Raw genomic sequence first — 26,118 nt, 5'->3', positions numbered from 1 at the left:
TTTTTTTTTAGTGATTCTAATGAAATTGTTACACACCATGACATTTCTTCCCAAGGGATCCAGTTTTAAATTTTTATCTGAGATTTCATATTAATCCAAGCCACTACAAAATTAACTCCAACCTACTTGTTCAACAGACTACACTGGTCTCACAAGTACTTTGTTCACGTTCGTTCTTATATCAGGAATTGAATTGTTGAATCAAAGCGAAACCACCCTTAATTTGCCTTATTTAAAGAAGCCTTTCAACATTTATTAATGAATGTTTGATCGTAATTCAACGGGATTCCACACTAACACTTTGAGGTCTCTCTTGACCTTGAAGGAAGAGATTCGTGCCCGGGATCATCAGTTTCGTGTCATAATTGACATCACAGATCATTCCAAAAAGAGTTGCTTTATTTCTTTATCTTTTACACTCTTTGCATGAAAATCCTAGATTTTCAAAAATTCCGTTACTAATTATTTTACAGGCTGGATAATCAATGGATGGTTAATACTGAAGTTGTGGTTGTCAATAATCCACGTGGGAATTTTATTCAAAAGGTGACGTTTAAAAGAAAAGGGATAAGTTCAAAAGGTTGCTGACGCGGCGGGAGTTCAAAGGATAGATATTCAAACGACGGTAAAAAGGCGGGCGCGTGAATTTTGAAGCGGGCGCGCTTTTTCTGACACTATTGGACGTGTGTGCAGTATTGAAGCGTCATCCATCTGGCATTAATGGCGCGTGTGGAAATGGAAACGGTTCCTCTCTCTGAACCGGCGCTTATTGGGCGGCGTGATCCTAGGAATCTGACACTCTCTCTCCTACGTGATCATCGCACGTCCCAACTGTCACCAATCAGTCACTCAAAAACCCTTCCGTATTTCAATAAGAGATTTCAAACGATCTTTCTCTCTCCTGTTACCTACTATAAAAAGCCATCCAAACCACCTTTTACCTCTTTACTGCCCCCATAATTCCCAAAGCAAAATTACTCCCAAAACTCTCTCCCGGTCATCTTCTTCTCCACACCTGCAACAATGGCTGAATCTTCATCAGTTCACGCTACTTCTCAGATTCTTCCCATCAGACCTCAACAATGCCTTGTCATTGATCTGAACCCACTAGCCTATGATCCCTACATGTCGCCGGTTATCGAATGCCTCAAGTTCTCCCAGCTTGCTCCGGCATTGTCCCGAATTGAAACGGTGCCAATGGTGGCTCTATCTCAGGTCTATGCGACGGCCTACTACGACAAGGGCGTCGACCGGATATTTTTCGAAGTGGCGGAACACAAGACGTCGATTTCTCGTTCCCGCTTCTGCACCTTGCTTGGGTTTGCTGCAGACCCATCACGTGTTAACCCGGAGACGATTCCGGTTGGCATGTTATACAGTATGTTCTACAACATGGGCTACACGGAAGTTCTAACCTCCGTCGCACGGTTCAAGAAGTCATGCCTACCGCCCCTATGGAATGGACTATTTACAGTTCTCTTCAAGGGACTGTCTGAGAGGAGTTCAGGATCGGACGGGGCCAGTCGTCTTTTCCTGACAATCATGTATGGGGTGTATAACGGGATCAACCTCGACTATGGGTGTGTCCTCTGGCAGCAGCTGATTCAGAGCCTTTCTTCCACTTCTCGACACTCTGAAGTGTCGCTGGCCCGGTTCTGGATCTTGATCACAAGATGGGCCATGGACAGGTTTGAGGTCCCAACTGCTGACGGTGTACCGATGTCTTCTGTTGGCACGTTCCACACCAAGAAGATCATCGTATCCGATGCATCGAAATTCTCCTTCATTGGCTCTATCCCGGAGTCGATGTATGGAAGTGTGCCATCAGACAGCAGTATGATCAAGGCGATCAAGGAGTTAGGGCCATCTGGTCCGAGGGAACTGACACCGGACATGCTGCGATCAATTCATGATGCCGACAAACCGGTGGCCAGGGGTAAGAAGGCAGACAAGGGGAAGAAACCATCCAAAGCCCCAAAACCTTCTCCCAAGAAGCGCAAACAACCGAACGCTGCTTCGTCACCAAAACCGAAAAGGAGGAAGACCCAACAAAAGCGAAAGCTAGTCCTTCCCTCCTCATCAAGTGAATCCGAAGGTGGGAGTTCGGACTCTGAGGGATCTCAAGGAGACGAATCTCCACAAAGAGGCAACACACCCCCTCGGTCCCCAACCCCGGAGATGGAACTTCACCAATCCCCAGTTCCTTCCCCTCCACCCACAATACCTATTTCCATTCCCACCATAAACCCTACTATACCACCAACCTCATTCCCTATACCACCACCCATATTCACCACATCAACCGAAACACCACCTGTTACCGAAATCCCACCCGTAACCGAACCTCCACAAACCGAAACCCATACACAACCACCACCCGAAACTAACCCCCCACCCACTCAACCTGAACCAACCAAACCAATAACACCCCCAGCTTCACCACCACCTCAATCTCCAGAAGACGCCTCCGACGGCGATGATCAATACCTTGGTGGTGATCACATGAACTATGATTCGGTCTATTACAGTCCGTTTCAAGTTCAAAGTGATGAGGAGGATGATGCTCCAGTGACAAAGAAGCATCTCCGTGATCTTAACGAGAAGGTTGATCAACTTCTCGCCTCCTCTTCCAATCAGCAGTCATCCTTATCTGAAGCTGCCCTTCAGAGGATAGTTGATGCCTTCTCTAGGGCTCAACAGGACTCAGTATCCTCAGCTACTGCTGCGACAGATGCCTCCACCCGAGCTTGTGAGGCAGCGACCGAAAAAGTCGATAAACTATTCCATGACGCTACAATCCTGCTGAAGTCTATGCAGGAAAGCGCCGAAGCCACAAAAACAACTCTGGAACCAGTTGTTAATCAATTGGCCCAGTTTGTAAAGACGGAGTTATCCTCGTTCGCTACCCTCAGACAAAACCTTAGCGACGACAACTCGGCACTCCGTGCCTCCATCGATGCCCGCTTGGCAAAGCTACAAGAAGATCTTGCGGCTGAAAATTCCCTGATGGACGTCCTGGCGAGTAAGACTACTGCCCTCAAGGTCAAGAGCACCCAACTTTCCAACTCCGAACAACAATTGGAGGCTCTTCGATCCGAAAGGGAAGTCATCAAGACGTGTGTTTCGGATGTCCACGCCGCTCTATCCAACATCCTGGAAGCACACGACCCCATCCTCAATCACTCGGTGAGGCGTACCCTCGCTGAGAAACTCTCTCCGGCCATGGACCTCCTAAGCAAAATTGAAGGCCTACCCAATTTCGTGTCCATTCCGAAACAAGGGGGAGATGAGAAGAAAGGATCGAAACCACCTCCTTCCTCAAAAGCAACTCACACAACCGAACCACCCCCAACTGGTCATGCCTCGGGTTCGGGTGTGAAGGACAAGGGCAAAAACATTGCAGAGGGAGGAGATGACGATGAAGATGAAGACAATGAGACTATTGCGGACATGTTGAAGAGAAAGAACAGTTGCAATACTGATGACGATGTCAGTCGTGTGGCACGTAAAGCTGAAGAAGCCGAACGTAAACAAAAAGAAGCCAACGATCTCCTTGAGAGCCGAAAGCTGCTCTTCCCTACCTGGACCAGGGATCGTTTGATAAAGGAGGCCATAGAAACTCCAAGCATACTATGGCTCGAGCCGGTGATATCGTTCGACTGCAACAACTCGGTCGATTCGCAATTTGATATGCCGTTGACTCGAAAGGCGTTCATCTTCCACGCCTTCTCCAACATTTTCGAAGTCCCGCATCCGAACGATGAGCTTGACAGGGAGCTCATTGACTTCTACCTGGAGGCCGCTCGCCCTCAATACCTTACATGGAGCGCCCAGAAGATTGTCAATGTTCAGGTGATGAAGCCGTTTGCCGTGGGGAGATTCACAAACGTCAAGTTCAAGCTTATCCGAGGATCTGCAAGAACTGCTCACATGATCTCTCTGGCGGATCTGCCCAATCTGAACCCTCATGATTGGATAGTCTTGTACAACATCTTGCTGACAAATGAAGCCGAATATGGTCCCATCTTAGACCATGTCAAAAGGATGCTGGCATGCTACATCATGGAGGTGGCCCTAATGGATCAGGAGGTTGCCACAGTGTTTAAGAAGAAACCGAAAGTCAAACCTGTGGGATCGGCCAGTGATCTAAACACGATGAAAATGGGCAAGATAGATTCGAGGCGAAACTCTGTGATGTTCACCAGAGCCGAAGGACAGAAATGTCTGTTCGCATTAGCTGACAAGCATCTCTACACCACTACCTGCTTGGAACACGTACTATCAATTGTCAAGCGGTGTAAGGACAATTCGGCTGATGACATCAAGTACTTTGAAGATATGATCAATTGGTACATCCGGTTTAGACAGACAATCCTTTCCATAACCAAATGTATGTTTAGTACCGTGAAGAAGAAGGTACCAGCTTCAGCCGCCGGCCCAAGTACGAAGTGAAGGTCTCGCTCCAAATTGACGCAAAGGGGGAGATTGTTGGGCTGAAGTTCTGTTTTCTGTTGCGTCTTTTGGGCTCGTTGATTAGCCTTGTATTCTCCGGTTTGGGCCTGTCCAACCGAGAGCCTTTTATGTATTGTATATAAGTTATCGCTTGCATGCATATTAGGTCAAGATTCAAGATTTCAGTTTTAGCATTCCAGAGTCTTACGATATTGCTCTCTTGTAATCTTCCAATCCTTTACAGTTGATGTTCTTAATCGAGCTCTTCTAAGGATTATATTTAATCATTCGACACGTTTGATTCAAGCTGTTTGTTCTTATTGTAGCGTTTTGCCTTGTTATTAATTTTGTGTTTTTGCTGTTTCATATTGATATACTTGTTCAAGATCTAATCGATCTTCTTAGATTAAAAGTTGTTTTAATCCCATCACATGAAATTAGGCTAGTGGCTAGTGCGGATACACTAAAGAGGGCAATAACCGATTTCATAAGTATGAGCCAAGTATCCATATTATCTAAAGGTTTTCCAAGGAGTTTTGGTGATTTTTGATTCCACTTGAGGCTTCCACACTATTGGGGTTAAGCTCTTAAAGTTCAAGACTTCAAGCTTCATTAAAAGGTATGTATTCTAACTTGTTATATTACCTAAGTATCAAGGATTGTATGCTAGATAGGATAATACCTTGGAATATTCATATTTGCATGTATAATAGAGAAAACATAGATCCAAGGTATTTAGGGTTGCATGTACACTTAGGAGTGTTAGAATGCTCAAAACCCAACATATATAAAAAATCAGATTTTTTTAGGAACACATGGAGGGAGCCTCGAACCTGCGTCTCCCTTTCTTCAAAGCCAACTACATACCACCTGAGCCAAAGGCTTTATCTGATTTAAATCCTTGACACATATATATATATATATATATATATATATATATATATATATATATATATATATATATATATATATATATATATATATATATATATATCAAATACTAAGCTTTTTATTTTTAAAAAACAAAGCAAGGAGGATTCGATCATGTATCCATTCTTCACCAAACAAGGCAACTTACTAAATCAACTTGAGGAATTATATTACTTTAATCCACTAGTATTATTTATAACTATTATTTTCTGAAGTTTTTGTAACATCCATAAAAAATCATGAAAAATTTAAACTTTTACTACCAACCTAAAATAATAAATTGTTTACAACATAGTTTTCAAAACATGTTTAATATTAGAGTTTCCAAAAATAATAAGTCAAAACACGAGGATGTGTACGATCACGCCTTCGCCTTCCCAAGATCATTTGAAGTACCTGAAATATAACCCAAAATTGTAAGCCCAAAGCTTAGTGAGATCACCCAAAGTATCAACACATAAACAGATAACAAATACAGTTAACAACATACTATGGGTCCAATCAACCATCGGGTTAGAATAACCCAGGCCCTTCAGCCATCGGGTTGGAATGCCAATACATTATGGGTCCAATCATCATCAGGATAGAATACCCTCGGGCCCACTCAAGCATCGGTTAGAATGCCCCCGGTCAATTGGCTTACGCACAAAGTAGTAAAGCCTCAACCATAAACCAAATATTTGCACATATATATATATATATATATATATATATATATATATATATATATATATATATATATATATATATATAACAGATAAACATACAGTCAGCCAACAGACGAACGGACAAATCTACAGATCACTAAGCATAGCAACATCCTATATTTCAGGATAAGATCTAACAGATCACTACAGTATAATAACATGCATAACAGGATATTGAATCCAAAGGGTCGGCATTGGTGCCTTCGACCCGCAAGTATAGTGTCACACCCCCAAACCAGAACGGCGGAAACGTTCGGGGGCGGAGGACGTGATATTCAGTATCATAACAGTTCATAGTAAGGAAAGTACACACCACCATATATATATATATATATATATATATATATATATATATATATATATATATGTATATATATAAAGGTTTCAAAATGTTACATAATTGTATTTTTTACATGTTCAAAAGATAAACATAAACATCTTTCAAAATAAGTAATTAACGTCGGAGCGTTAATCCCCAAAAGTTGGTTTCCAAACCTGCTTAGCGGTTCCCTGAGAATACAAGTTATTTAAAAAAAAAAGTGTCAACATTTAAGTTGGTGAGTTCATAAGCGGTTTTGAGAAAAGGTATGTCATTCCAAAGTTCGTGCGTTTTCCAAGAAAATCCCTTATTTTCTTATAAAAGTATGAAATGCATATGAACATTCGCGTTGTGATTTGTAAATAGTTGTACTAGGAAAATCCCTTATTTTCCTATTAGTTGATTGTTTTAGATATAATAAAATTCCTTATTTTCCTAAAGAAAAAGGCAATCTCTAATGTCCAAGACCGAAAATCGCAAGCAACTGACATGCTTAAAGGTTGAGGCATAGTTTTATATAATAAAGCTATAAGAAGATCGCACTTGTTAGATGAAGGATAGTTTTAATAGCTACCCTTTCATAAAAGCATAATATCATAGTAATTGTATATCCGGTGAGTTTTATAACCATACTAAACATAATATGCCTGTGGCGACGGTCTTCAGGCGTCGGAACGTTTATGACAAACTGTCACCCAAAGGACTGTAGCTAGCAGTCAGGGCGCGGGATCAAGACTTCCCGTATAAATCTATACACATTTGACATGCTCTCTAAACGGGAGACTCTGGTTATAATAGACAGGACTTTAGGTAGTACCTTTTCGCAAAAAGGTAGCATTGAAGATGTAATTGTCTCACGGATTTTTAACTAAGTCTGTATTAAAGTGATAGTTTTGTATACAATGTTTATCCTTTTTAACAATGTTTGACAAAGCATAAATCATAAGTTCTTTGAATGCATAAAATGGTTTAATAAGGATGGCTCCCCTGGATACTATGCATTTGTATAAGTCTAATGCATGCAAAGCATAACAAGAGATTTCATGTTTACGCTCAGGATTTTAGCCGTGTGTTTACTTGTATTCTCCCCCTTAAAAGTGTATAAAAGCAGTTAAAAACATATTTAAATTATGGTTATATGGGTATGAACTCACTTGATTCAAGTGGTTGTTTTGAAGTAGTCGAGAAAAGAATCGAGCAGAACTTCGACTAGAGAGAGTTGAAATCTTGGGATTCTCGGGGATCTCGGGAGTGTAGAACTTCTTTCGGGACTCGAGTAAGAACAAACAGGGCTTTGGGAAGGCTTATCGAGGTAATCACGCAGAGTAACAGCACTTAGAAGGAAAGAAATGAGCACCAAACCCGACACCCTTAAGCTTCTATTTATAGGGGTTGATTTGGAGTCTCACGTCGTGAGTTTTGGATTCTCACGTCGTGAGGCTTAGTCAGCATGATCCTCTTCGACGATTTGACGTGGCTGACACTCTGGAACCCATCAATCACGAGCTCACATCGTCAGCATGGTCCCCTCATGTCGTGAGGCTGAGTCAGCCGCGGATTTTGTGTCCCGAACTTGTAAAATCCATAACTTTTGCGTACGAGCTCCGATTTCAATGTTCTTTATATGCACGCGTAGGTGTGAAAAGTCTCTACAAATCTCGTTTAGACTTCGTCGGCTAATTTTGATTTTATTTTTATTATATTATTTTTAACAGGCCGGACCTGGAAAAGTCCGTTTAAATTCCATAACTCCTTCATCTGATGTCCATTTTCGCCAGACTTTTGATTGTTGTACTGCTATTGCCGGGGTCTTCAACTTTCATTTAGGTTGTGTCAGCTAAAGACCGCTCGATCTCTATTTCAAGTTTTTAGTTGTCTACTGCTAGGTCAGAAACTTCAAAAAATCATAACTTCCTCATACAAAGTCAGATTGGGCCGTTCTTTTATGTATGCTCGCGCTTTAAATATATTTACAAATTTCATTTAGATGCCTAAGGCTAAAAAGTATTTTATTGAGATTTCTCATTTTATGCTTAACAGCGCTTTACCGGTAGCGTTACGAATCTTTGATTGGTCATAACTCCTTCGTTATAACTCGGATTTTAGCGTTCTTTATATTTTTGAAAACCTTATCACGATATCTACCACATAGTGTACCCAAACAGAGCTTTTTGAACATTTCATTTTTGATGATATTCTTATTACTTTACAAAGAGGTTACAAGACTCAATTTTTAGTCATTACATTGACCTGAAATAACGGGTTGTTACATACAGTGAGGAAAACTCACCTCGCAAACTGAACAGAAGCTGATAAGGTTCTGATTCCGAATCTCAGCTCTCTAACAGACACCTAATCCCACAACTTGACCAGTTCCTTCAAAATCCCAAAATACCCTCAAGGTCAAACTTGGTCAAACCCACTAAGTCAGCCGAGTCAACTCATTAGGGCTGCCCCAGTACGAGTACGTGGGGCGTACTCCGGAGGCACACATGGTGTACATGAGTCCTCGTAGTTTAACCACCGTCGGGGTTCTTGACCTAGTATGCGGTGCGCATCCTCGCAAACTTCAAACTTCATTAAGTGCTTAATGGATTAAGCACTTAAGTTCATATTATAGATCCAAGTCTCAATACACTCTAGAGTCATAAAGTTTCCAACTTTATGACTTTACAAATCCAACAAGAGCTTAACTCAAGCTCTTTAAGCCATCAAAAAGTCCAGAACATACCATGCTCAAGATGAGACATTTTGGACCAAAAAGTATCACAAAACACCCATAAACAAGATCTAGCAAACCAACCATCAAGGTATGAACTTTATACCTTGAAATGATGGAGAATGGTGCAAAACTTCCAGATCCAAGATGCTTCTTATGGATTTTGAGCATTTTAACACTCTTATGGTGTACATACAAACCTATAAACCTTGGATCTATGTTTTCTCTATTATACATGCAAATATTCAATATTCCAAGGTTTCATCCTAACTAGCATAATATGAAGTATATACAACACAATAATCTAGTAGAATGACATACCTTTTACTTGTGGTTGATTCCTTGGAGCTTCAAGAGCCTAGCACCAATAATGTGGATGCCTCAAGTGGAATCACAAATCACCAAAAACACCTTGGAAAGCTTGAGAGAATAGTAACCACACTAGAAATCGGCCCACTCTTATATCCTCACACACTAGTGCCATGTCATGTGCCAAAGACCTCTTTATATAGTATGGAGGTTTAGGGTTACATCCATGTAAACCCTAATACCCATGACCTTTCATTTCCATAGGATCCATGTGTTAAAAACTTCATGGACTATCCATGCAAGCTTAGCCCAACCTAAATGAACTTGGCCCATCCTATATATAAGAGTCCATATTTAATTAGTTCCTTTTTTAACACAAAATTAATTCTAAATTAATTCTTGATCAATACTAATTAAATAATATGATTTCATATTAATATATTTGAACTTTTAATATATTAATATAAATCATAAACATACTATTCTCAAAAGAATATCCACATAAATTGTTCCGGTGAAGTGCAACCCAAATGGACCATGCTACTTTAGGGTCAAATACATACCAATAATAGTTATGGGCTTGGACATCTAATCCAATAGTCTCCCACTTGGATAAGTCTAAATTGTCGAACTCTGACCTAGTCAAATGACTTGTCCATTAGATAAGGGATCATATATTCATCTATTCTAGATATCATATGGACTGAGACATGGATTATAATCAATCTATCTGTCCATTTGTTGTTTCCCGATTTCCGATTTATGACGAATGACTAATTGAACAAATCAAATCAGTCCAACCTTGGCCACACACTTAGTGGTGTCTTCACTAAATCATCAAGGTGCCCATAGATATCGCTTTTATCCCTCCAAGGTAAAAGGAATGGATAAACTTCGACTCATATGCTTGTCCTACTACTTGTTAAATAATACACAAAGGAACATTTTATACATCAAGTTACTGATGCGTTTTCGTGCAATCAATATATAACCAACTCATAATCAACAAGTCATATCTCTAGGTTTGAAGAATATAATATATTATCGTCTCATGATCACTCGTGATAAAATCCATGAAGTGATTCAAATGAGCGTGGGTTTAATCCAATACTCGAATCTCATTCCAGGAGCACTCATGAATGTTGTAGCAACTCTTGCTATGTCCAACACCTGAGACAACTTTATGACAGTCTTGATTCATATCTACTTCCAATATATGACTGATTATAGAGAATTTGAATAACTTAGTTATTCGGGAAGTCAAAACATGCAAAGTGAAACATAAGAATAATACTAATCATATATGGCCCCAAGCACCTTTGAGAGTAAATAAAACACCTTTTATCTAACCACCATATTGAATACTCATTATTCATTGTATAATGTTTTGAATAATCAACTTTATACTTGAATCTGAAACAATAGTCGTGCCATGCTCCAAGCATGCACACTATGTCTGTCTAAACAATAGTTACGCCATACACCAAGTATGCACACTATGTTTGTCTATGATCCTTACTTTGTGGAATAGATCAATTGAACATAATTCCAATGATTCTCATTTCACAATCCTAAATCCTGGTCGTAAATGTAAGAATTTTAAATTCCTACCATTTACCAAAATCTGTTAGATTCAAAACTTATATGCATTGATCCTCTTGTAAAGACTATGCACAAAGTCACATAGACTTATCAACAGACATTACAGAGTATTCCAATGGAGATCAATTCCATGGAAACGAAGTATCAAATTCAAAGTGCATTGCTTTGAACATCCTTCTTACATTAAGTTTTCTAATTTTATACAAATTTAATGGATAATTCCAATGATTCTCATTTCACAATCCTAAATCCTTATCGTAAATGTAAGAATTTTAAATTCCTACCATTTACCAAAATTTGTTAGATTCTAAACTTATATGCATTGATCCTCTTGTAATGACTATGCACAAAGTCACAGAGACTTGTCAACAGACATTAGAGAGTATTCCAATGGAGATCAATTCCATGGAAATGAATTCTCAAATTCAAAGTACATTGCTTTGAACATCCTTCTTGCATTAAGTTTACTAATTTTATACAAATTTAATGGATAACTTCCACCTATGAAACATTTCCATATTCCCATTATAACTATCACTTCTGAATAAGAGTTGCCTCCTTTCAGAATATGTCAATACGGTCCTTTCCAAAAATCTACACCATACTTCCAACTGTCCATGAGCAACCAATATTTAGTAAAATTCAGATTGTCCTCGATAATTGCTTAACCATTTTAGTCATATCCAATTCTAGACCTTTTCCCCTCTTAATGCCCTAGGCATTTAGAAAATTTAGAAAGGATAAATATTATAGCACATGTAATTGACCCTATATCTGAAGCATATAAGACACGATTCATGATGTCTCACATAAAGACATGATCCCAGACCAGTCTTTTGTTACAACAATTTTAATTTGCCATGTTTTCATAATTCGAGTATGAAGAGGGATGTCATAATCATAATCGAATTTTGAGAACGCAATATATATAGAATTTCCTTAAGTTGAGTCATTCATATATATATATATATATATATATATATATATATATATATATATCCTTGACTAAAGATGATTAAAATCTCAATCTAAGCTTTTAGAATTGAAATGAAGTATACTTTCCTCTCCCTTAATTATAGTAAAATAATTTTTCCCAATTGAAACTTTTGTGTTCTATAATTAACATTACTAACTTGCAACACTTATCATAATTATATTGCTCCCAATAACATGATGATTATTAGCATAATAGTTATGCTCCCACTAGCTTTGACATGTACTCAGAAATCAGCTAGACTTCTAGAAATCAATAATTTATTGACTTTCTTACCAAAGTTCAGATTTCTGATACGAGATGCTTTAATAAAACTTTATCAAAATCATACTTTTCTTAAATAGCTTACATGTGTGGCTAAACAATTTTAGAACTATGAAAAGGGATGCTGTAATCATAGTCTCAATTGTTTAGACCTTTACCATTTCTCACAAGTCCAAGTTAGTGTGCTGGTTAACCAAACACGCTCCACTAACGACTTTGAGAATGCAAATATCACAATTGCTATTTACTTAAAATCTATTTAGTGAAAGCGTTTCCTCACCATCATTTTCATGAATCGGAGAGAAACCTTATGACACTTAGACTTTATGGTGTATGTGTTCCTATCCATGTGAATTTTTCAAAACCATAATCACAAGATAATGTTAGTGACAAATCCAAACTCATATGGACTGCGCTTGTGCAGTGTTAAATTCTTGCCACCTGGCAGCACAAGGGCCTGCCATTGCTTCCAAGTAGTTATGAAAACAACTGAGAACTTGTAGAACTCAGATGCATAGTCAACTTTAACTGGAATGGGCATAGAAATAGGAATATGTCAACACGATAGGTTATAAACCTCAATTCGAGCGCTACTGATAAACTACAGGTTTTATTCTTGATCAATTCTTGAAACTCTTTCATGATCTTTTAGACTCCCACTGTCCTCTTGACATATAAGACCCTCTTGCCAAGAACCATTCCTTGACAACACAAATATTCAAGAGATAGTGTGGATTCTTTATCAAGAAAAACATTTCACACAATTGGCCTTAGTTGGTCTTTGTTTTATCCAAAACATCACAACTTACCAATTTCAAATGTACAAGAGTAGAAAACATTTTACTCTTACATTTGACAAGTATTATAAACCTTCTTTAAGATGTGTCACTCAAGTTACAATCTTGGAGTATGACTCTAAGAATTGTTTTGGAACGAAGTATGACTCGTCTTCTTGATTTAACCGCTTCAACATTTCATGACTCCTCTTCTTAGCCATAAGAATGCACTAAGATCTCCTTAGAACATGAATTGTGATATGGTTTCATAATCATTAAGATGATCATAAAACATGATACTTAAGTACTCTCCCATCTTTTCAGATTCGAGAAACCTTTATCTTTCTGCCTAATTTGATTCTTCTCATCCGTCCTGCCATACACTGAAACTTTTCCAATGTTTTAGAATTACACTTAACCTTGTCAGTGTAACCATATTTACTAACTTTTAGTAAATCATGACGAATAGCCTTATCAATCTTTGTGGTTGACCTGACCAGCGCACCACCTAGTGTACCTGATCCAATATTTGTCCTTCACTTGACTCACATATACATGTGAACAAGGAATTAGTCTTAATTTTCCAAAGAGGAAAATTTTCATTCATCATACAATACAACTTACATTATTTCAAGTTTCGGTCCAATTGAAACCTAGGTGATTAGAATCTTTCCTTATTTGGTAAATTTAGACACTACCACAAATGAAAGAATCAAATTCATATTCCATTATTGCTAGAAACATACAAACATCAATTTTTCATAAATGTCATTGCAAGGAGATATAAAATAAAATAAAACAAAATTTTATTTATTTATAAAATGCGGAAAAAACTATTTCCTTACAATGCAACTTTAAATGAAGACTATGCTATTACATATTTCCTAGCAATCTATCATAACCCCTAAGTAGTAGCTCAAGAATCCCATCTTCAAACCATGCGATTGAAATCCATCTTTGCGATCAGATTCAACATACTCTTCTTTTAAGATTCCTTTTCCTTTACTTGATCCTGAAGCAGAGTTAAACTTTTTGATTCTTCCTTCTCTCAGATCTTTCAGGTAGTCAGGGCAGCTTCGCAACCAATGCCGCTTCTTTTGGCAACAGAAACATATAGACTCTTTGGGAATGGTACACAGGACTATCTCAGACTTAGCCTTTCTCTTTACCATTTGGTCAACCGAGTTTACTATGGATGATCCCTTTCCATTAGGAAGAGAAAGCTTTTCTAGATTTCCAGTGTTACCATTGTCAATGTCCATGGAAGTTTGGGAAGTCAATCCTCCAATCAAATTTGCTTTACCAGTGCTCCAAATCATTGCTAATTCAGCAGCATCAAGCAAATAGGTAAGATCATTAAAGGTCATGTCATGGTCTGTCATATAGTAGTCCTAAAGGAACTCACCATGTGACTTAGGAAGTGATTGAAGAACCTAGCCAACAACCAACTTCCTTAAGACTTTGACAACTAACTCTCCCGACGTGTCAATATGTGAATTCATCTCCAAGATGTGAGCACACATAGACTTTGCTTGCCAATAGGGCTTGAGTGACCTTGAACTTTCAAAAACTTGTGGGTTGGGAGAATAATTGGAGGAGGTGAAGGAAGAGAAGTATGATTTCCATGATCCAATCGCGGGACATCATCTTCATTAGAGAAGCTTGTTTTAAGGGATTTAGGAAGACCATAGTTGTCTGAACCAGACATCTAAAAAGGGAGAAATTCAAGTTGGTTGATCTAAGTCCTTAATATAACACTGAATATGAAATATTAAGGCTAGGACCCAACACAATATTTTATATCTTGGAAGAGTGATGTCATAATCCAAGCTATAAGATATTTGAAGGTAGGCGAATGACGATTCGCCAATTTTCACCATGAAAAACGAAATAGATATTAGGTTTTAATTGGATTGAAACTCTTAGATCTTTTGAGATTCATTTAACTTTTCAATAGCATGTTTAAATCTCGATTGTGCCCTCTCAGTTTTGTGACTGGGATGCTGAGGATCACAAACAAGGTGTGAATAACCATGCAAATTAACTTGGTACCCTTAAGTTTATCACCTAATCGATGTGCTGGTTAACCACATGCACTCCACCGATCTATGATAAACCTTAAGCCACCCTTTGCCAACCTTGTTAAATCCAAGTTAGTGTGTCGGTTAACCACACGTGCTCCACTAACGACTTAAGCAAGGTGCAAAGTGTAATTTCATTGGTTAGCACCAAATTCACATTTTCCTAAAGTAACTAAGATTGGGAATTTATAAAAGGTTTAGTTACTTTATATATCATTATACTTATAATTAAGGGAGAATTAGATTCATGTCATACCCGTTCGGCTAACGACCCTCCACCAGTCAAGGAAGCGGTGGGTGAGAGTGGACACCCATTAAACTTCCATTTTATAGGCAGTAACCTTATACCCCCTTATAGATCGGCTTCATGAATGAGGCCTACTAACGGTAAGACTGACTTTGGTCTTATATATATATATATATATATATATATATATATATATATATATATATATATATATATATATATATATTATTTTTAACTTATAATATTATAAAGTATAAGGGTTGAATTTTAACTTTTAAAATTCTAGGGGTTGGAACTAAAGTTTTCTATAGTGACTTTACATGTTCCAAAACTTGAGGGCATGTTTTGTAACTATTCAAAAACTTTTCATTACTATAACATATGGGTTTAATATAGGTTTTTAAGACTTTAATAAGGAGACTCTTGAACATCCATAACTTAAGGACAAGTTATGGAGTCCATAAAACTATTTTATGAAAAAAGACTCTTCAATACCTATAGCTTTAATGAAGTTTTAACACAAAAACTTTTGGTTTTCCATAACTTGAGGAAAAGTTATGGAATCCATTAACAAACATTAATATCATCAATTCAACTAACAAGCATGTCAAGAAAAACTATGATCTAGATCAAACTCATATGAACAAGACAATTCAAATCAAACAATTTTTTCATGTAATTAGCCTAATAATTAAACTAATACAAAACATGAATCTATTGACAATTATCTTTTGAATTGGATTAGAATGATCATTACCACATCAAAAACAGGTTTATAGGTTCAAAAACAGCTTAGGGTAATGATTCTAATCTAATTTCAGCCTTAAAAGTTGAAAAATATGATGTCAGGGGCTCCTACTCGTCGAGTGTATAAACCTAGTCGACGAGTAGGATGAATTTCGTCATGGACTCGGCGAGTCCACAGCCAGAAAATCGATTTTTTCAGCAATTTGCATCAAGTATAATTGAAAACAAGCCTAGGCTTTGATACCACTGATGAGTTTTGAGCATTCTAACACTCCTATGGTGTACATGCAACCCTATAAACCTTGGATCTATGTTTTCTCTATTATACATGCAAATATTCAATATTCCAAGGTTTCATCCTAACTAGCATAATATAAAGTATATACAACACAAAATCTAGTAGAATGACATACCTTTTACTTGTGGTTGATTCCTTGGAGCTTCAAGAGCCTAGCACCAATAATTAGGAGATGCATCAAGTGGAATCACAAATCACCAAAAGTACCTTGGAAAGCTTGAGAGAATAGTAACCACACTAGAAATCAGACCACTCTTGTATCCTTACACACTAGTGTCATTTCATGTGCCAAAGACCTCTTTATATAGTATAGAGGTTTAGGGTTACATCCATGTAAACCCTAATACCCATGACCTTTCATTTCCATAGGATCCATGTGTTAAAAACTCCATGGACTATCTATGCAAGCTTAGCCCAAGCTAAATGAACTTGGCCCATCCTATATATAAGAGTCCATGTTTAATTAGTTCCTTTTTGATCACTAAATTAATTCTAAATTAATTCTTGATCAATACTAATTAAATAATATGATTCCATATTAATATATTAGAACTTATAATATATATTAATATAAATCATAAATATACTATTCTCAAAAGACTGTCCATATGAATTGTTCTGGTGAAGTGCAACCCAAATGGACCATGCTACTCTCGGGTCGAATACATACCAATAATTGTTATGGGCTTAGACATCGAATCCAACATATTCCTCCCTCCAAGATGAGCTTGGTTTCTTCATTCTTCTTCTAAGCACACAAACACACACTTTAATGCTTGAAATGGCTTCACAAGGTGGTTTCAGGGTTTCAATCATGAAAGAGAGGGTGGAGGTTGATGAGAATAAATCACTAGATCATTTACATCTTTCACAGGTATATTGACAAAGAACAAATAGTTCAATCACAATACGATTAAGAACATAATATGGAATCAATATGAAGCTTATGATTCAAATAGTCATGCCTCAACAGAGCTCGATAAAGAACTTCCACTGTAGAGGCGAGATAGGGTTTACAATACTTTGATAAGAAAAACAATGAAAGCGGTACTAACAAAGGATGCATGCATGCACCTTAAATACTAAAACCCTAGAATAAAATAATCACGGTTGGACAGGCCCAAACCGGCTACAAAACTGGGCTAAGGACTGAGCCCATGACGCAACACTATATAACCCAACAATCCCCCCCTTTGCGTCAAATGAGGCGAGAGATTATTTCTGTTGAGTGGCCTTCACTGTCTTCACAACTTTGAACAACCGAGGAATGATAGCAAGAAGAGTCTGCCAAAATTGAATATACCATCAGGAAATTGACATCCTCCAGTAGTGCTCCTACGATCCAATCCACAACCACCTAAGTCGGCATTTGAAAATGCTTGGACAAAGAAACCTGAGTTGGCTAGACACCATAGACCGAGAGAGGAAGTTCACTTCAGATAGCGAAAGATGTTTTTCACAACTAGCATGTGAGGTTCGTGTGGGTTAGCTTGGAATCGAGCATAATAGCAGACGGAGAACATGATGTCTGGTCTGCTGGCTGTGAGATACATCAGTGACCCAATCATCTGACGATAAAGCGTCATGTCAGCAACTGGCTTTTCCAAAGATGGTGTAAGCTTAGTCCTAAAATCCATAGGGATTTTCACTTTGGAGTCTCCCATCATGCCAAACTTGGCAAGCAATGTCTTTGTATATGCCTCCTGATTGATAAAAATGCCTTCGGGTCCCTGTCTAATATTTAAGCCAAGGAAAAAGTTAATTGGACCCATTGAGCTCATCTCAAATTTAGTTTCCATCAACTTTCTGAATTCAGCTGTTAAGCTGGGATTCGTGGAGCCGAAGATGATGTCATCAACATAAATTTGGACTATCATAAGGTGGTTACCCTCTCTCTTACGAAAGAAGGTTGGGTCAACCGAACCTTGTTTAAATTTGGACATTTTTAAGAATCGAGTGAGAGTTTCATACCATGCTCTGGGAGCCTGCTTCAGGCCATATACTGCTTTGTCTAGAATGTAGCAGTTGTCTAGAATGTAGCAGTGATCTGGATGCTTCTCGTTCACGAAGCCTGGTGGTTGCTCAACGTACACAGTTTCTTCAAGTTCTCCGTTGAGAAAGGCACACTTTACGTCCATTTGATAGACTTCAAAGTTTTTGTGTGAAGCATAAGCAAGAAAGATTTGAATTGACTCTAATCTTGAAACTTGAGCGAAGGTCTCTTCATAATCTATACCTTCCTCTTGGCAGTATCCTTTTACAACCAACCGGGCCTTGTTAATCACATTCCCCTCCTCATCCATCTTATTTCTGAATACCCATTTGAGACCGACAACCGAAGCATCCTTTGGAGTTGGAATTAGACGTCATACTTTGTTTCTTTTGAACTCATTCAACTCGTCTTACATGGCTTGAACCCAATCAGAATGGTCAAGAGCCGAATTCATAGTCTTCGGTTCAAATTTGGAGACAAAAGAGTTGAACATGCAAAATTCTACTTGAGAGAATAGTGCAACATGTTTTGCTTTGATCTGTGATCAAGTTAATACCTTTTCTTAAGATTCCCCAATGATTTGACTTTGAGGATGGTCTTTGGTCCATTTAATGAGAGGAGGGTAATTTGGATCACAAGAGGGATCCAATTCTGCATTGACTTCTTCTTCCAATTCTGATAGTGTATCATCATCATTAACATTTGTATTCTCCCCCTCGAATGATGACACTATTTAAATTTCGGGATCAGAATGTTCCCCAACGTTTGGACTTTCGGTTGAGCTAGATGATTGTGATGATGAATTCCCCCCCCCCTGAAATGAAGAACCTTGATCATTTGGTAGAGACAAACCCTCCCCCTGGATAGAAGAACAATCACCAGAAGGTTCGCTTGAGTTAGGCCTTTCGGTTACCTTTGGTTGATCAGCTGTCATCTTCTGTGCAGCATCGTCAATAATTTACTTCAAACTGTCGACTTTGTTATCTTCAGCCTTGGATTCAGAATCGATGGCTTTTTCAGGTTCATCGAAGAGAAGCATATATTGCTCGAAAAGATTTGCGATAGGCACAGTGACTTGATTGGACTTTGGAAAGATTTCCTGCATTGCACCTTCAGTTGTCTTCAACTTCTTGACATAACTATCATCAAAAGTGACATAGTATGTCTCCTCAATCTTCTTTGAGCGTTTATTCAGAACTCTATACACCTTAGAGTGCAAGGAGTATCCCAAAAATATCCCTTCAAAGGCCTTAGCATCAAACTTCTTTCGATTCTCCTTTGAGTTGAAGACGAAACATCTTGAACCGAACACGTGAAAGAACTTCACATTAGGCTTGCGGTTGTTCAAGATCTCGTAAGGAGTGATAGAGAATCGCTTGTTTAGATATGATCTATTTTGAGTGTAACATGCAGCAGCAATAGCATCAGCCTAGAAATATAAAGGCAAGGAAGCGAAGCTTAGCATAGTTCGAGCCGCTGCACACAAAGATCGGTTTCGTCTTTCGACGATTCCATTCTGCTATGGAGTATATGGAGCAGAGAAATTGTGAGTCGCTCCCTTCTCAGCCAAAAAATCTTCGAAATCCTTGTTCTTGAATTCCAAGCCATTGTCGCTTCTTACGTTACGAACCACTTTTCGCAGTTGAACCTCTACTTGCTTTATGAAGAGCTTGGGCTTTAGAGTTGCCTATGATTTTTGCTTCAAGAAAAATACCCATGTGAAGCGAGAGAAGTCATCTACTATGACAAGAATGTACTTGTTCCCACCAATGCTTTCAACAGAGGAGGGACCACATAGATCGATGTGTAACAACTCCAATGGTTCTATCACCTTTGTGTTGATAATAGAAGGATGACATTGTTGACTTTTCTTTCCCATTTCACAAACTGCACATAGATGTTCTTTGTCGAATTTGAGAACTGGAAGACCTCTGATATGATCTCCTGGTACCAGCTTGTTTATATCTTTAAAATTGAGATGAGATAGCCTTCGATGCCATAGCCAACTTTCGTCTTAGTGTGCCTTCGTTAGCAAGCAAACCGTTGGTTTCCCTCGAATTGGATTGAGATTTAAAGGGTACATTTCCCCCCTTTCGCTTCGGCTTTAGCAGAATGTTATTTGACTTCTTTTCGACTATCTCTGAGCCTTCATCATCAAAGGATACCTTCAATCCGGTCCCAAATACTAGCTGTGATACACTGATGAGGTTGTGTTGCAACCCTTCAACGTATGCGACCTTTTTGATTGAGAAGTCACCATTCGTAATCATTCCATAGCCTTTGATAGTTCCGAATGATTTGTTGCTGTACTTCACTGTTCCACCATCCTTGAGAGACCGAAACTCCCACAGTTCTTCCCTTCGACCTGTCATGTGACGCGAGCAGCCACTATCAATGTACCATTCTTCGTCAAACTGTTCGTCACGCATAACCTGCAAAATATCAAACAGATTTAGGAACCCAAAGTTTCTTGGGTCCTTATGAGCCTTTTATAGGACAGGGAATAGTAAGAGAAACATCAACCATATAATTTCTTTTTATTAGAGTTGTTTCATTTTTTTCTTTTTATCGTCAAAAATTTGATTTTGTTTGACTTAGATTCATTTGATTTAGACGTAGGATTTGAAACTTTGACGTCTGCATCCTTTTGGATCTCTTTCGGGCATTTGTTGTCTTCTGGAAAGAGCTTTCCTTTCCCATTTGAATCTTTTGAAGAATAAGAATTAGAATGAGAATGAGAAGAATAACGTTTAGAAGCAATATTAGATCGTCGATTATTGCTCTTCCTTGGTTGAGAACGGAAACATTCTTCCCTTCGGTTCGTCTGATTGAACCTGGGACTGAACCCATCCTTTCGGCTGCTATTATGTTGAGGACCGAAATCTTTCTTCGGTTGCTTACCTGTCGAGGACCGAAACCGTTCTTTCAGTTGCTTACATGCTGAGGACCGAAACCCTCCTTTTGGTTGCTTTCATGTCGAGGATCGAAACCTTCCTTTCGGTTGCTTTCATGCCGAGGACCGAAACCTTCCGTTCGGTTGCTTTTTGGTTCTCCCCGTGACTTATGTGTCTTTTCATATCTTACGTAATGAGGATTCTGAGATCGCCAAAACTATTTTCTTTCTGAGAGATTCTTCTTGTATCTCAGATTACGTTGGTGTTTTTGTTCTGCCACCTGTTTTGGATTTTTATGAATATTGGCCCTTTTCTTCGGTACTTGAGCATGGCTTTCGCTCTTTGACGAACACGTCTCACTAGATGTTATCACTGGTTCGCCGGAAGATGTTTTGGTACCACTTATGCTTAGTACATCATACCTTGTAGGTTCATTAAGTGGTTCAGGCACATACCTACCCTTCACTCTCCATGAGGTTTTCTGAGATAGGCCTTTTGTTTCATCAACGTTATCTATTGGTGCTGACCAGAAGAACTCCTCAGATCCATTTGCATTATCTTCTTCTACCATTGTTGTCAGTCCGGTTGTTTGTTGAGGTGTGACTCCCTGAACTGTGTAGACTTGATTTGGAGTCGTTTGAACCTTTTGATATACAACAGCTTTTGCCTTGAGGATTTTGGTCTTGTCTATTGATGAGCAAGCGAACTCAACGGAGTATTTAGAGATTAAATTTTTATTATGTTCGAGTTCACTTTTGACAAATTCAAAAGGTCCACCACATCCACTACAGAGATTTCACTCATGTCATCATCCTCATTAAGTTCAGATACATTTTCAACATCAATTTTATTTTCTGAACTTAATTTGGCATTCAACGAGTCAAATTTCTGTACAGTTTCGGTTCTTAGTTTCAAATTATCATTTTCATCTAACAGATTTTTAAGCATGTCCTTATGGTCTTTTGACTTTATGTAGGACTCTATTTTGTCAAGACCAATTTTTTAGGCAGGGGAGATTTCATTAGAAGATACAACATTTTGACAGTTGTAAGCTTCGGCATCGACTTCATCCTCCTTTAACTCAAGGAAGGGTAAAATCATGCGATGTATCTTCTTTCCTATTTTACAATCGAGATGTAACTGAGTGATGTTAAAATATATTCTTTTCGCAATCAAACAAAAAACGTTTCGCTGTTTTAAAAGCTTAAGATGGTCTCATTGCAAATAGATAGACTCATCCCTAGACCTAATTAATTCTTTCTCCTTCTGCTCAATCCAGATCCTCCTCTCCTCACTTTTGGAAGATATCCTGCTACTTTGATCAGTCAGGTTAGAGTTTGTGACACGAGTTTGGGTAAGACTACTACTTAAACTAGAAAATTTAGATTTTAAGCTATTCAGTTCCTTTTCATAGTTAGTAATAGGAATTTTCAGAGAAGTAAGAATATTTTGTACCTTCTTGATCAACTCATCACATTCGTTGATCTATGTACTGACAGGTTTCGCAGCGAAACACCTGTCCTCTCGCTCCTTCTCATCTTCCAGCCCACCATCTGTTGTGTATCCTCGCATCTGTGATATACCTTCTGTCACCATCAAACATCTTCCCGCAGCATATTCTTCTTTCACCAACATAGCCTTGCCATGAGTCAGCTTTCTCACTTCTTCGTCCTCTGAATCTGTGGACCACACTTGCACTCCACCAAATTCATCATTGTCACCTGTATCCTGTACAATCAAAGCATTCATGGTGTTATTTTTGGTTGCTGATTTCCTTTACTTGATCTCCTCCAATTGTCTCAGGAGGTTCGCTTCCTCATCGTCTTCATCAACCTTTTCAGCCTTTTTCTTTAGCATGCAGTCTTTGGAAAAGTGATTCTTTCCTCCATAATAATGGCAACCAAAACCTGAGTCACCACCAATCTTCGTCTCCTTCTTGGATTCTTCTGACTTTGAACCCATCTTCGTTTCCTCCTTCACCTTTTCGGAACTATAACTTCCCTGCCAGTTTCGGTTCTTGTTGGCTGGGAACTTTCTTTTGATAAACTTTCTTGGATTGGAAACCATTAGGGCATACTTTTCACCAGTTAGATCATAATCAGCAAGATCCAATTCTTCTTCTTCTTCAACAGCGCCCTTTCCTTTTGAAATAAGAGCTAACGACCCCAAACTGGAAACCACGTTCGTTTCCTTTGACACCACGCTTTCATGGGACTTCAGAATTCCCACCAGTTTTGCTAGAGAGTATGATTTGAACTGTTCGTGTGCCTTCATTGTGGACATAACTGCCATCCATTTGGGTCTAAGACCGTTCATGAAGGTAACCTTCTGCTCAATAACCTTCCTTTCGATCTCGTGCTTTATCATCTTACTGAGAAGATGATTAAACCGATCAAATGCCTGAATGAGTTTCTCTTCGGGCCTCTGTTTGAAATCACCAAATTTAGAAAGCAGCAAGGTTTGAATCGAATGTTCTAGATATTCATTAGTAGAATATAACTCTTTCAACTTATCCTATATTTCTTTTGCTGTAGCACATGAACTCACCAATCGAAGCGTGTCCGATTGTAAAGCAAACCTAATCATTCTTAAGGCTTTGATGTTGCACTAAAAATTCTCTTTCTCGTCTTGAGGAATGTTTTTCACATCATTCACAAGCTGATTGTACTCCTTTTGAGTTTTGACAATCTTTGAAGTGCTTGAATGAGCAAACGGGCCAACTGTGATTGCTTCCCAGATTAAGTACCCATTATCCTCTGAGCCGATTACATAATCCTCGAAGTGGTGTGTCCATACTTCATAATCCTGAGTGTATAAGATTGAAATCCTTGTTGTCGATCCAATACTGTTGGAGATGTTGATTGGATTGGTTTGCGAATCATCCATAGACATTGTGATGATGTTTGATCGATAAGTTGTTTTAGATCAGACTTGTGAATTATCGTTAGAATGAGATCGACAATAAATGAGATATGCCAATTTGGAATGACGGCTCAATTAATATCAATCAATGCGGAAAAACCCTAATAATTTCTTCAACAGAAGAGATGTGTATGAATTACACAGCCTCCTGCTCTGATACCAATTGATGAGAATAAATCACTAGATCGTTTAGATCTTTCACAGGTATATTGACAAAGAACAAACAATTCAATCACAATACGATTAAGAACACAATATGGAATCAATATGAAGCTTATGATTCAAATATAGTCATGCCTCAGCAGAGCTCGATAAAGAACTTCCACTGTAGAGGCAAGCTAGGGTTTATAATACTTTGATAAGAAAAACAATTAAAGCGTTACTGACAAGGGATGCATGCATGCACCGTAAATACTAAAACCCTAGAATAAAATAATCACGGTTGGACAGGCCCAAACCGGATACAAAACTGGGCTAAGGACCGAGCCCATGACGCAACACGATACAACCCAACAGAGGTTGTTAAGGTGAAGGGAAATGAGGCTATAAGGATGCTTAAATACTAGCCAAACCCTAAAAATTAGGGCTTCCTCATTTAGCAAGTATGCCCTCCGTACATAAATGTACGCCCAACGTACACACTAGTACGCATGGCATACTCCCTTCCATAGTTACTAAAATACCACTAAGGCTCCAATGCACACTTTCATGGACTTAGGGACCAAAAAATAAAATAAAATGGTTGAAATTAGAAGTACCTTAACATCGGGATGTTATAGTTTTAAATTCATTTATTATTATTATTATTATTATTATTATTATTATTGTTGTTGTTGTTGTTATAAGCAAAAATCATTAAAAAAACATTTTTATCAATATTATTAAATAAATAAATGTATAAATACATTTTAAATACATATTTATACGTAAAAAAACATACAAATGCAATAAATACATTAAGAAAACGTATTAATCTTTTTATATTTTAAAAAACGTTTTAATTTTTTTTTCTAATTAAACGTATTTATAGATATATTTTTAAATACGTTTAATTGGGAAAATATGTATAAATACGTTTAATTGGAAAAATATGTATAAATACGTTTAATTGGAAAAACAATGTTTAAAACTGCTTTTTAAAGTATAAAAACATATAAATACGTTTTCTTTATGTATTTATTTTATATATATATATATATATATATATATATATATATATATATATATATATATATATATATATATATATAATGTATTTATATATTTATTTATTTGATAATATCGATAAAATTGCATTTACTTTTTAATGATTTTTGCATATTATAATAATAATAATAATAATAATAATAATAATAATAATAATAATAATAATAATAATAATAATAAAAGTTATAAATGAATTTAAAACCTCAGCAAATAATAGTCATATATAATACTAATGGAATAATATCTTATAATTCCTCTAGTTGATTTGGTAAGGTGCCTTGCTTTTTTTTTAAATAAAAAGCTTTAGTATTTGATATATATATATATATATATATATATATATATATATATATATATATATATATATATATATATATATATATATATATATATATATATATATATATGAGCGAAGGATTAAAAATAGATAAAGCCTTTGGCTCAGGTTGTATGTAGTTGGCTTTGAGGAAAGGGAGATGCAAGTTTGAGTCTTTCTCCTTACATTCCAATCCGATTTTTTATATTAGGAAGAAAGGAGCTGACGTGGAATACCATGTCAATAGGGTTTCCAAGGTGGAGTGTCACATCAGTAGACGACGTACTAAATAGGTTAAAAATGATTAAAGTATAAGAATTAGCCGGTTTCTTTGTTTTTTCT

This window comes from Lactuca sativa, chromosome 3, assembly GCF_002870075.4.
Source record: "Lactuca sativa cultivar Salinas chromosome 3, Lsat_Salinas_v11, whole genome shotgun sequence".
Taxonomy (NCBI): Eukaryota; Viridiplantae; Streptophyta; class Magnoliopsida; order Asterales; family Asteraceae; genus Lactuca; species Lactuca sativa.
Note: the sequence above shows the minus strand (reverse complement) of the source record.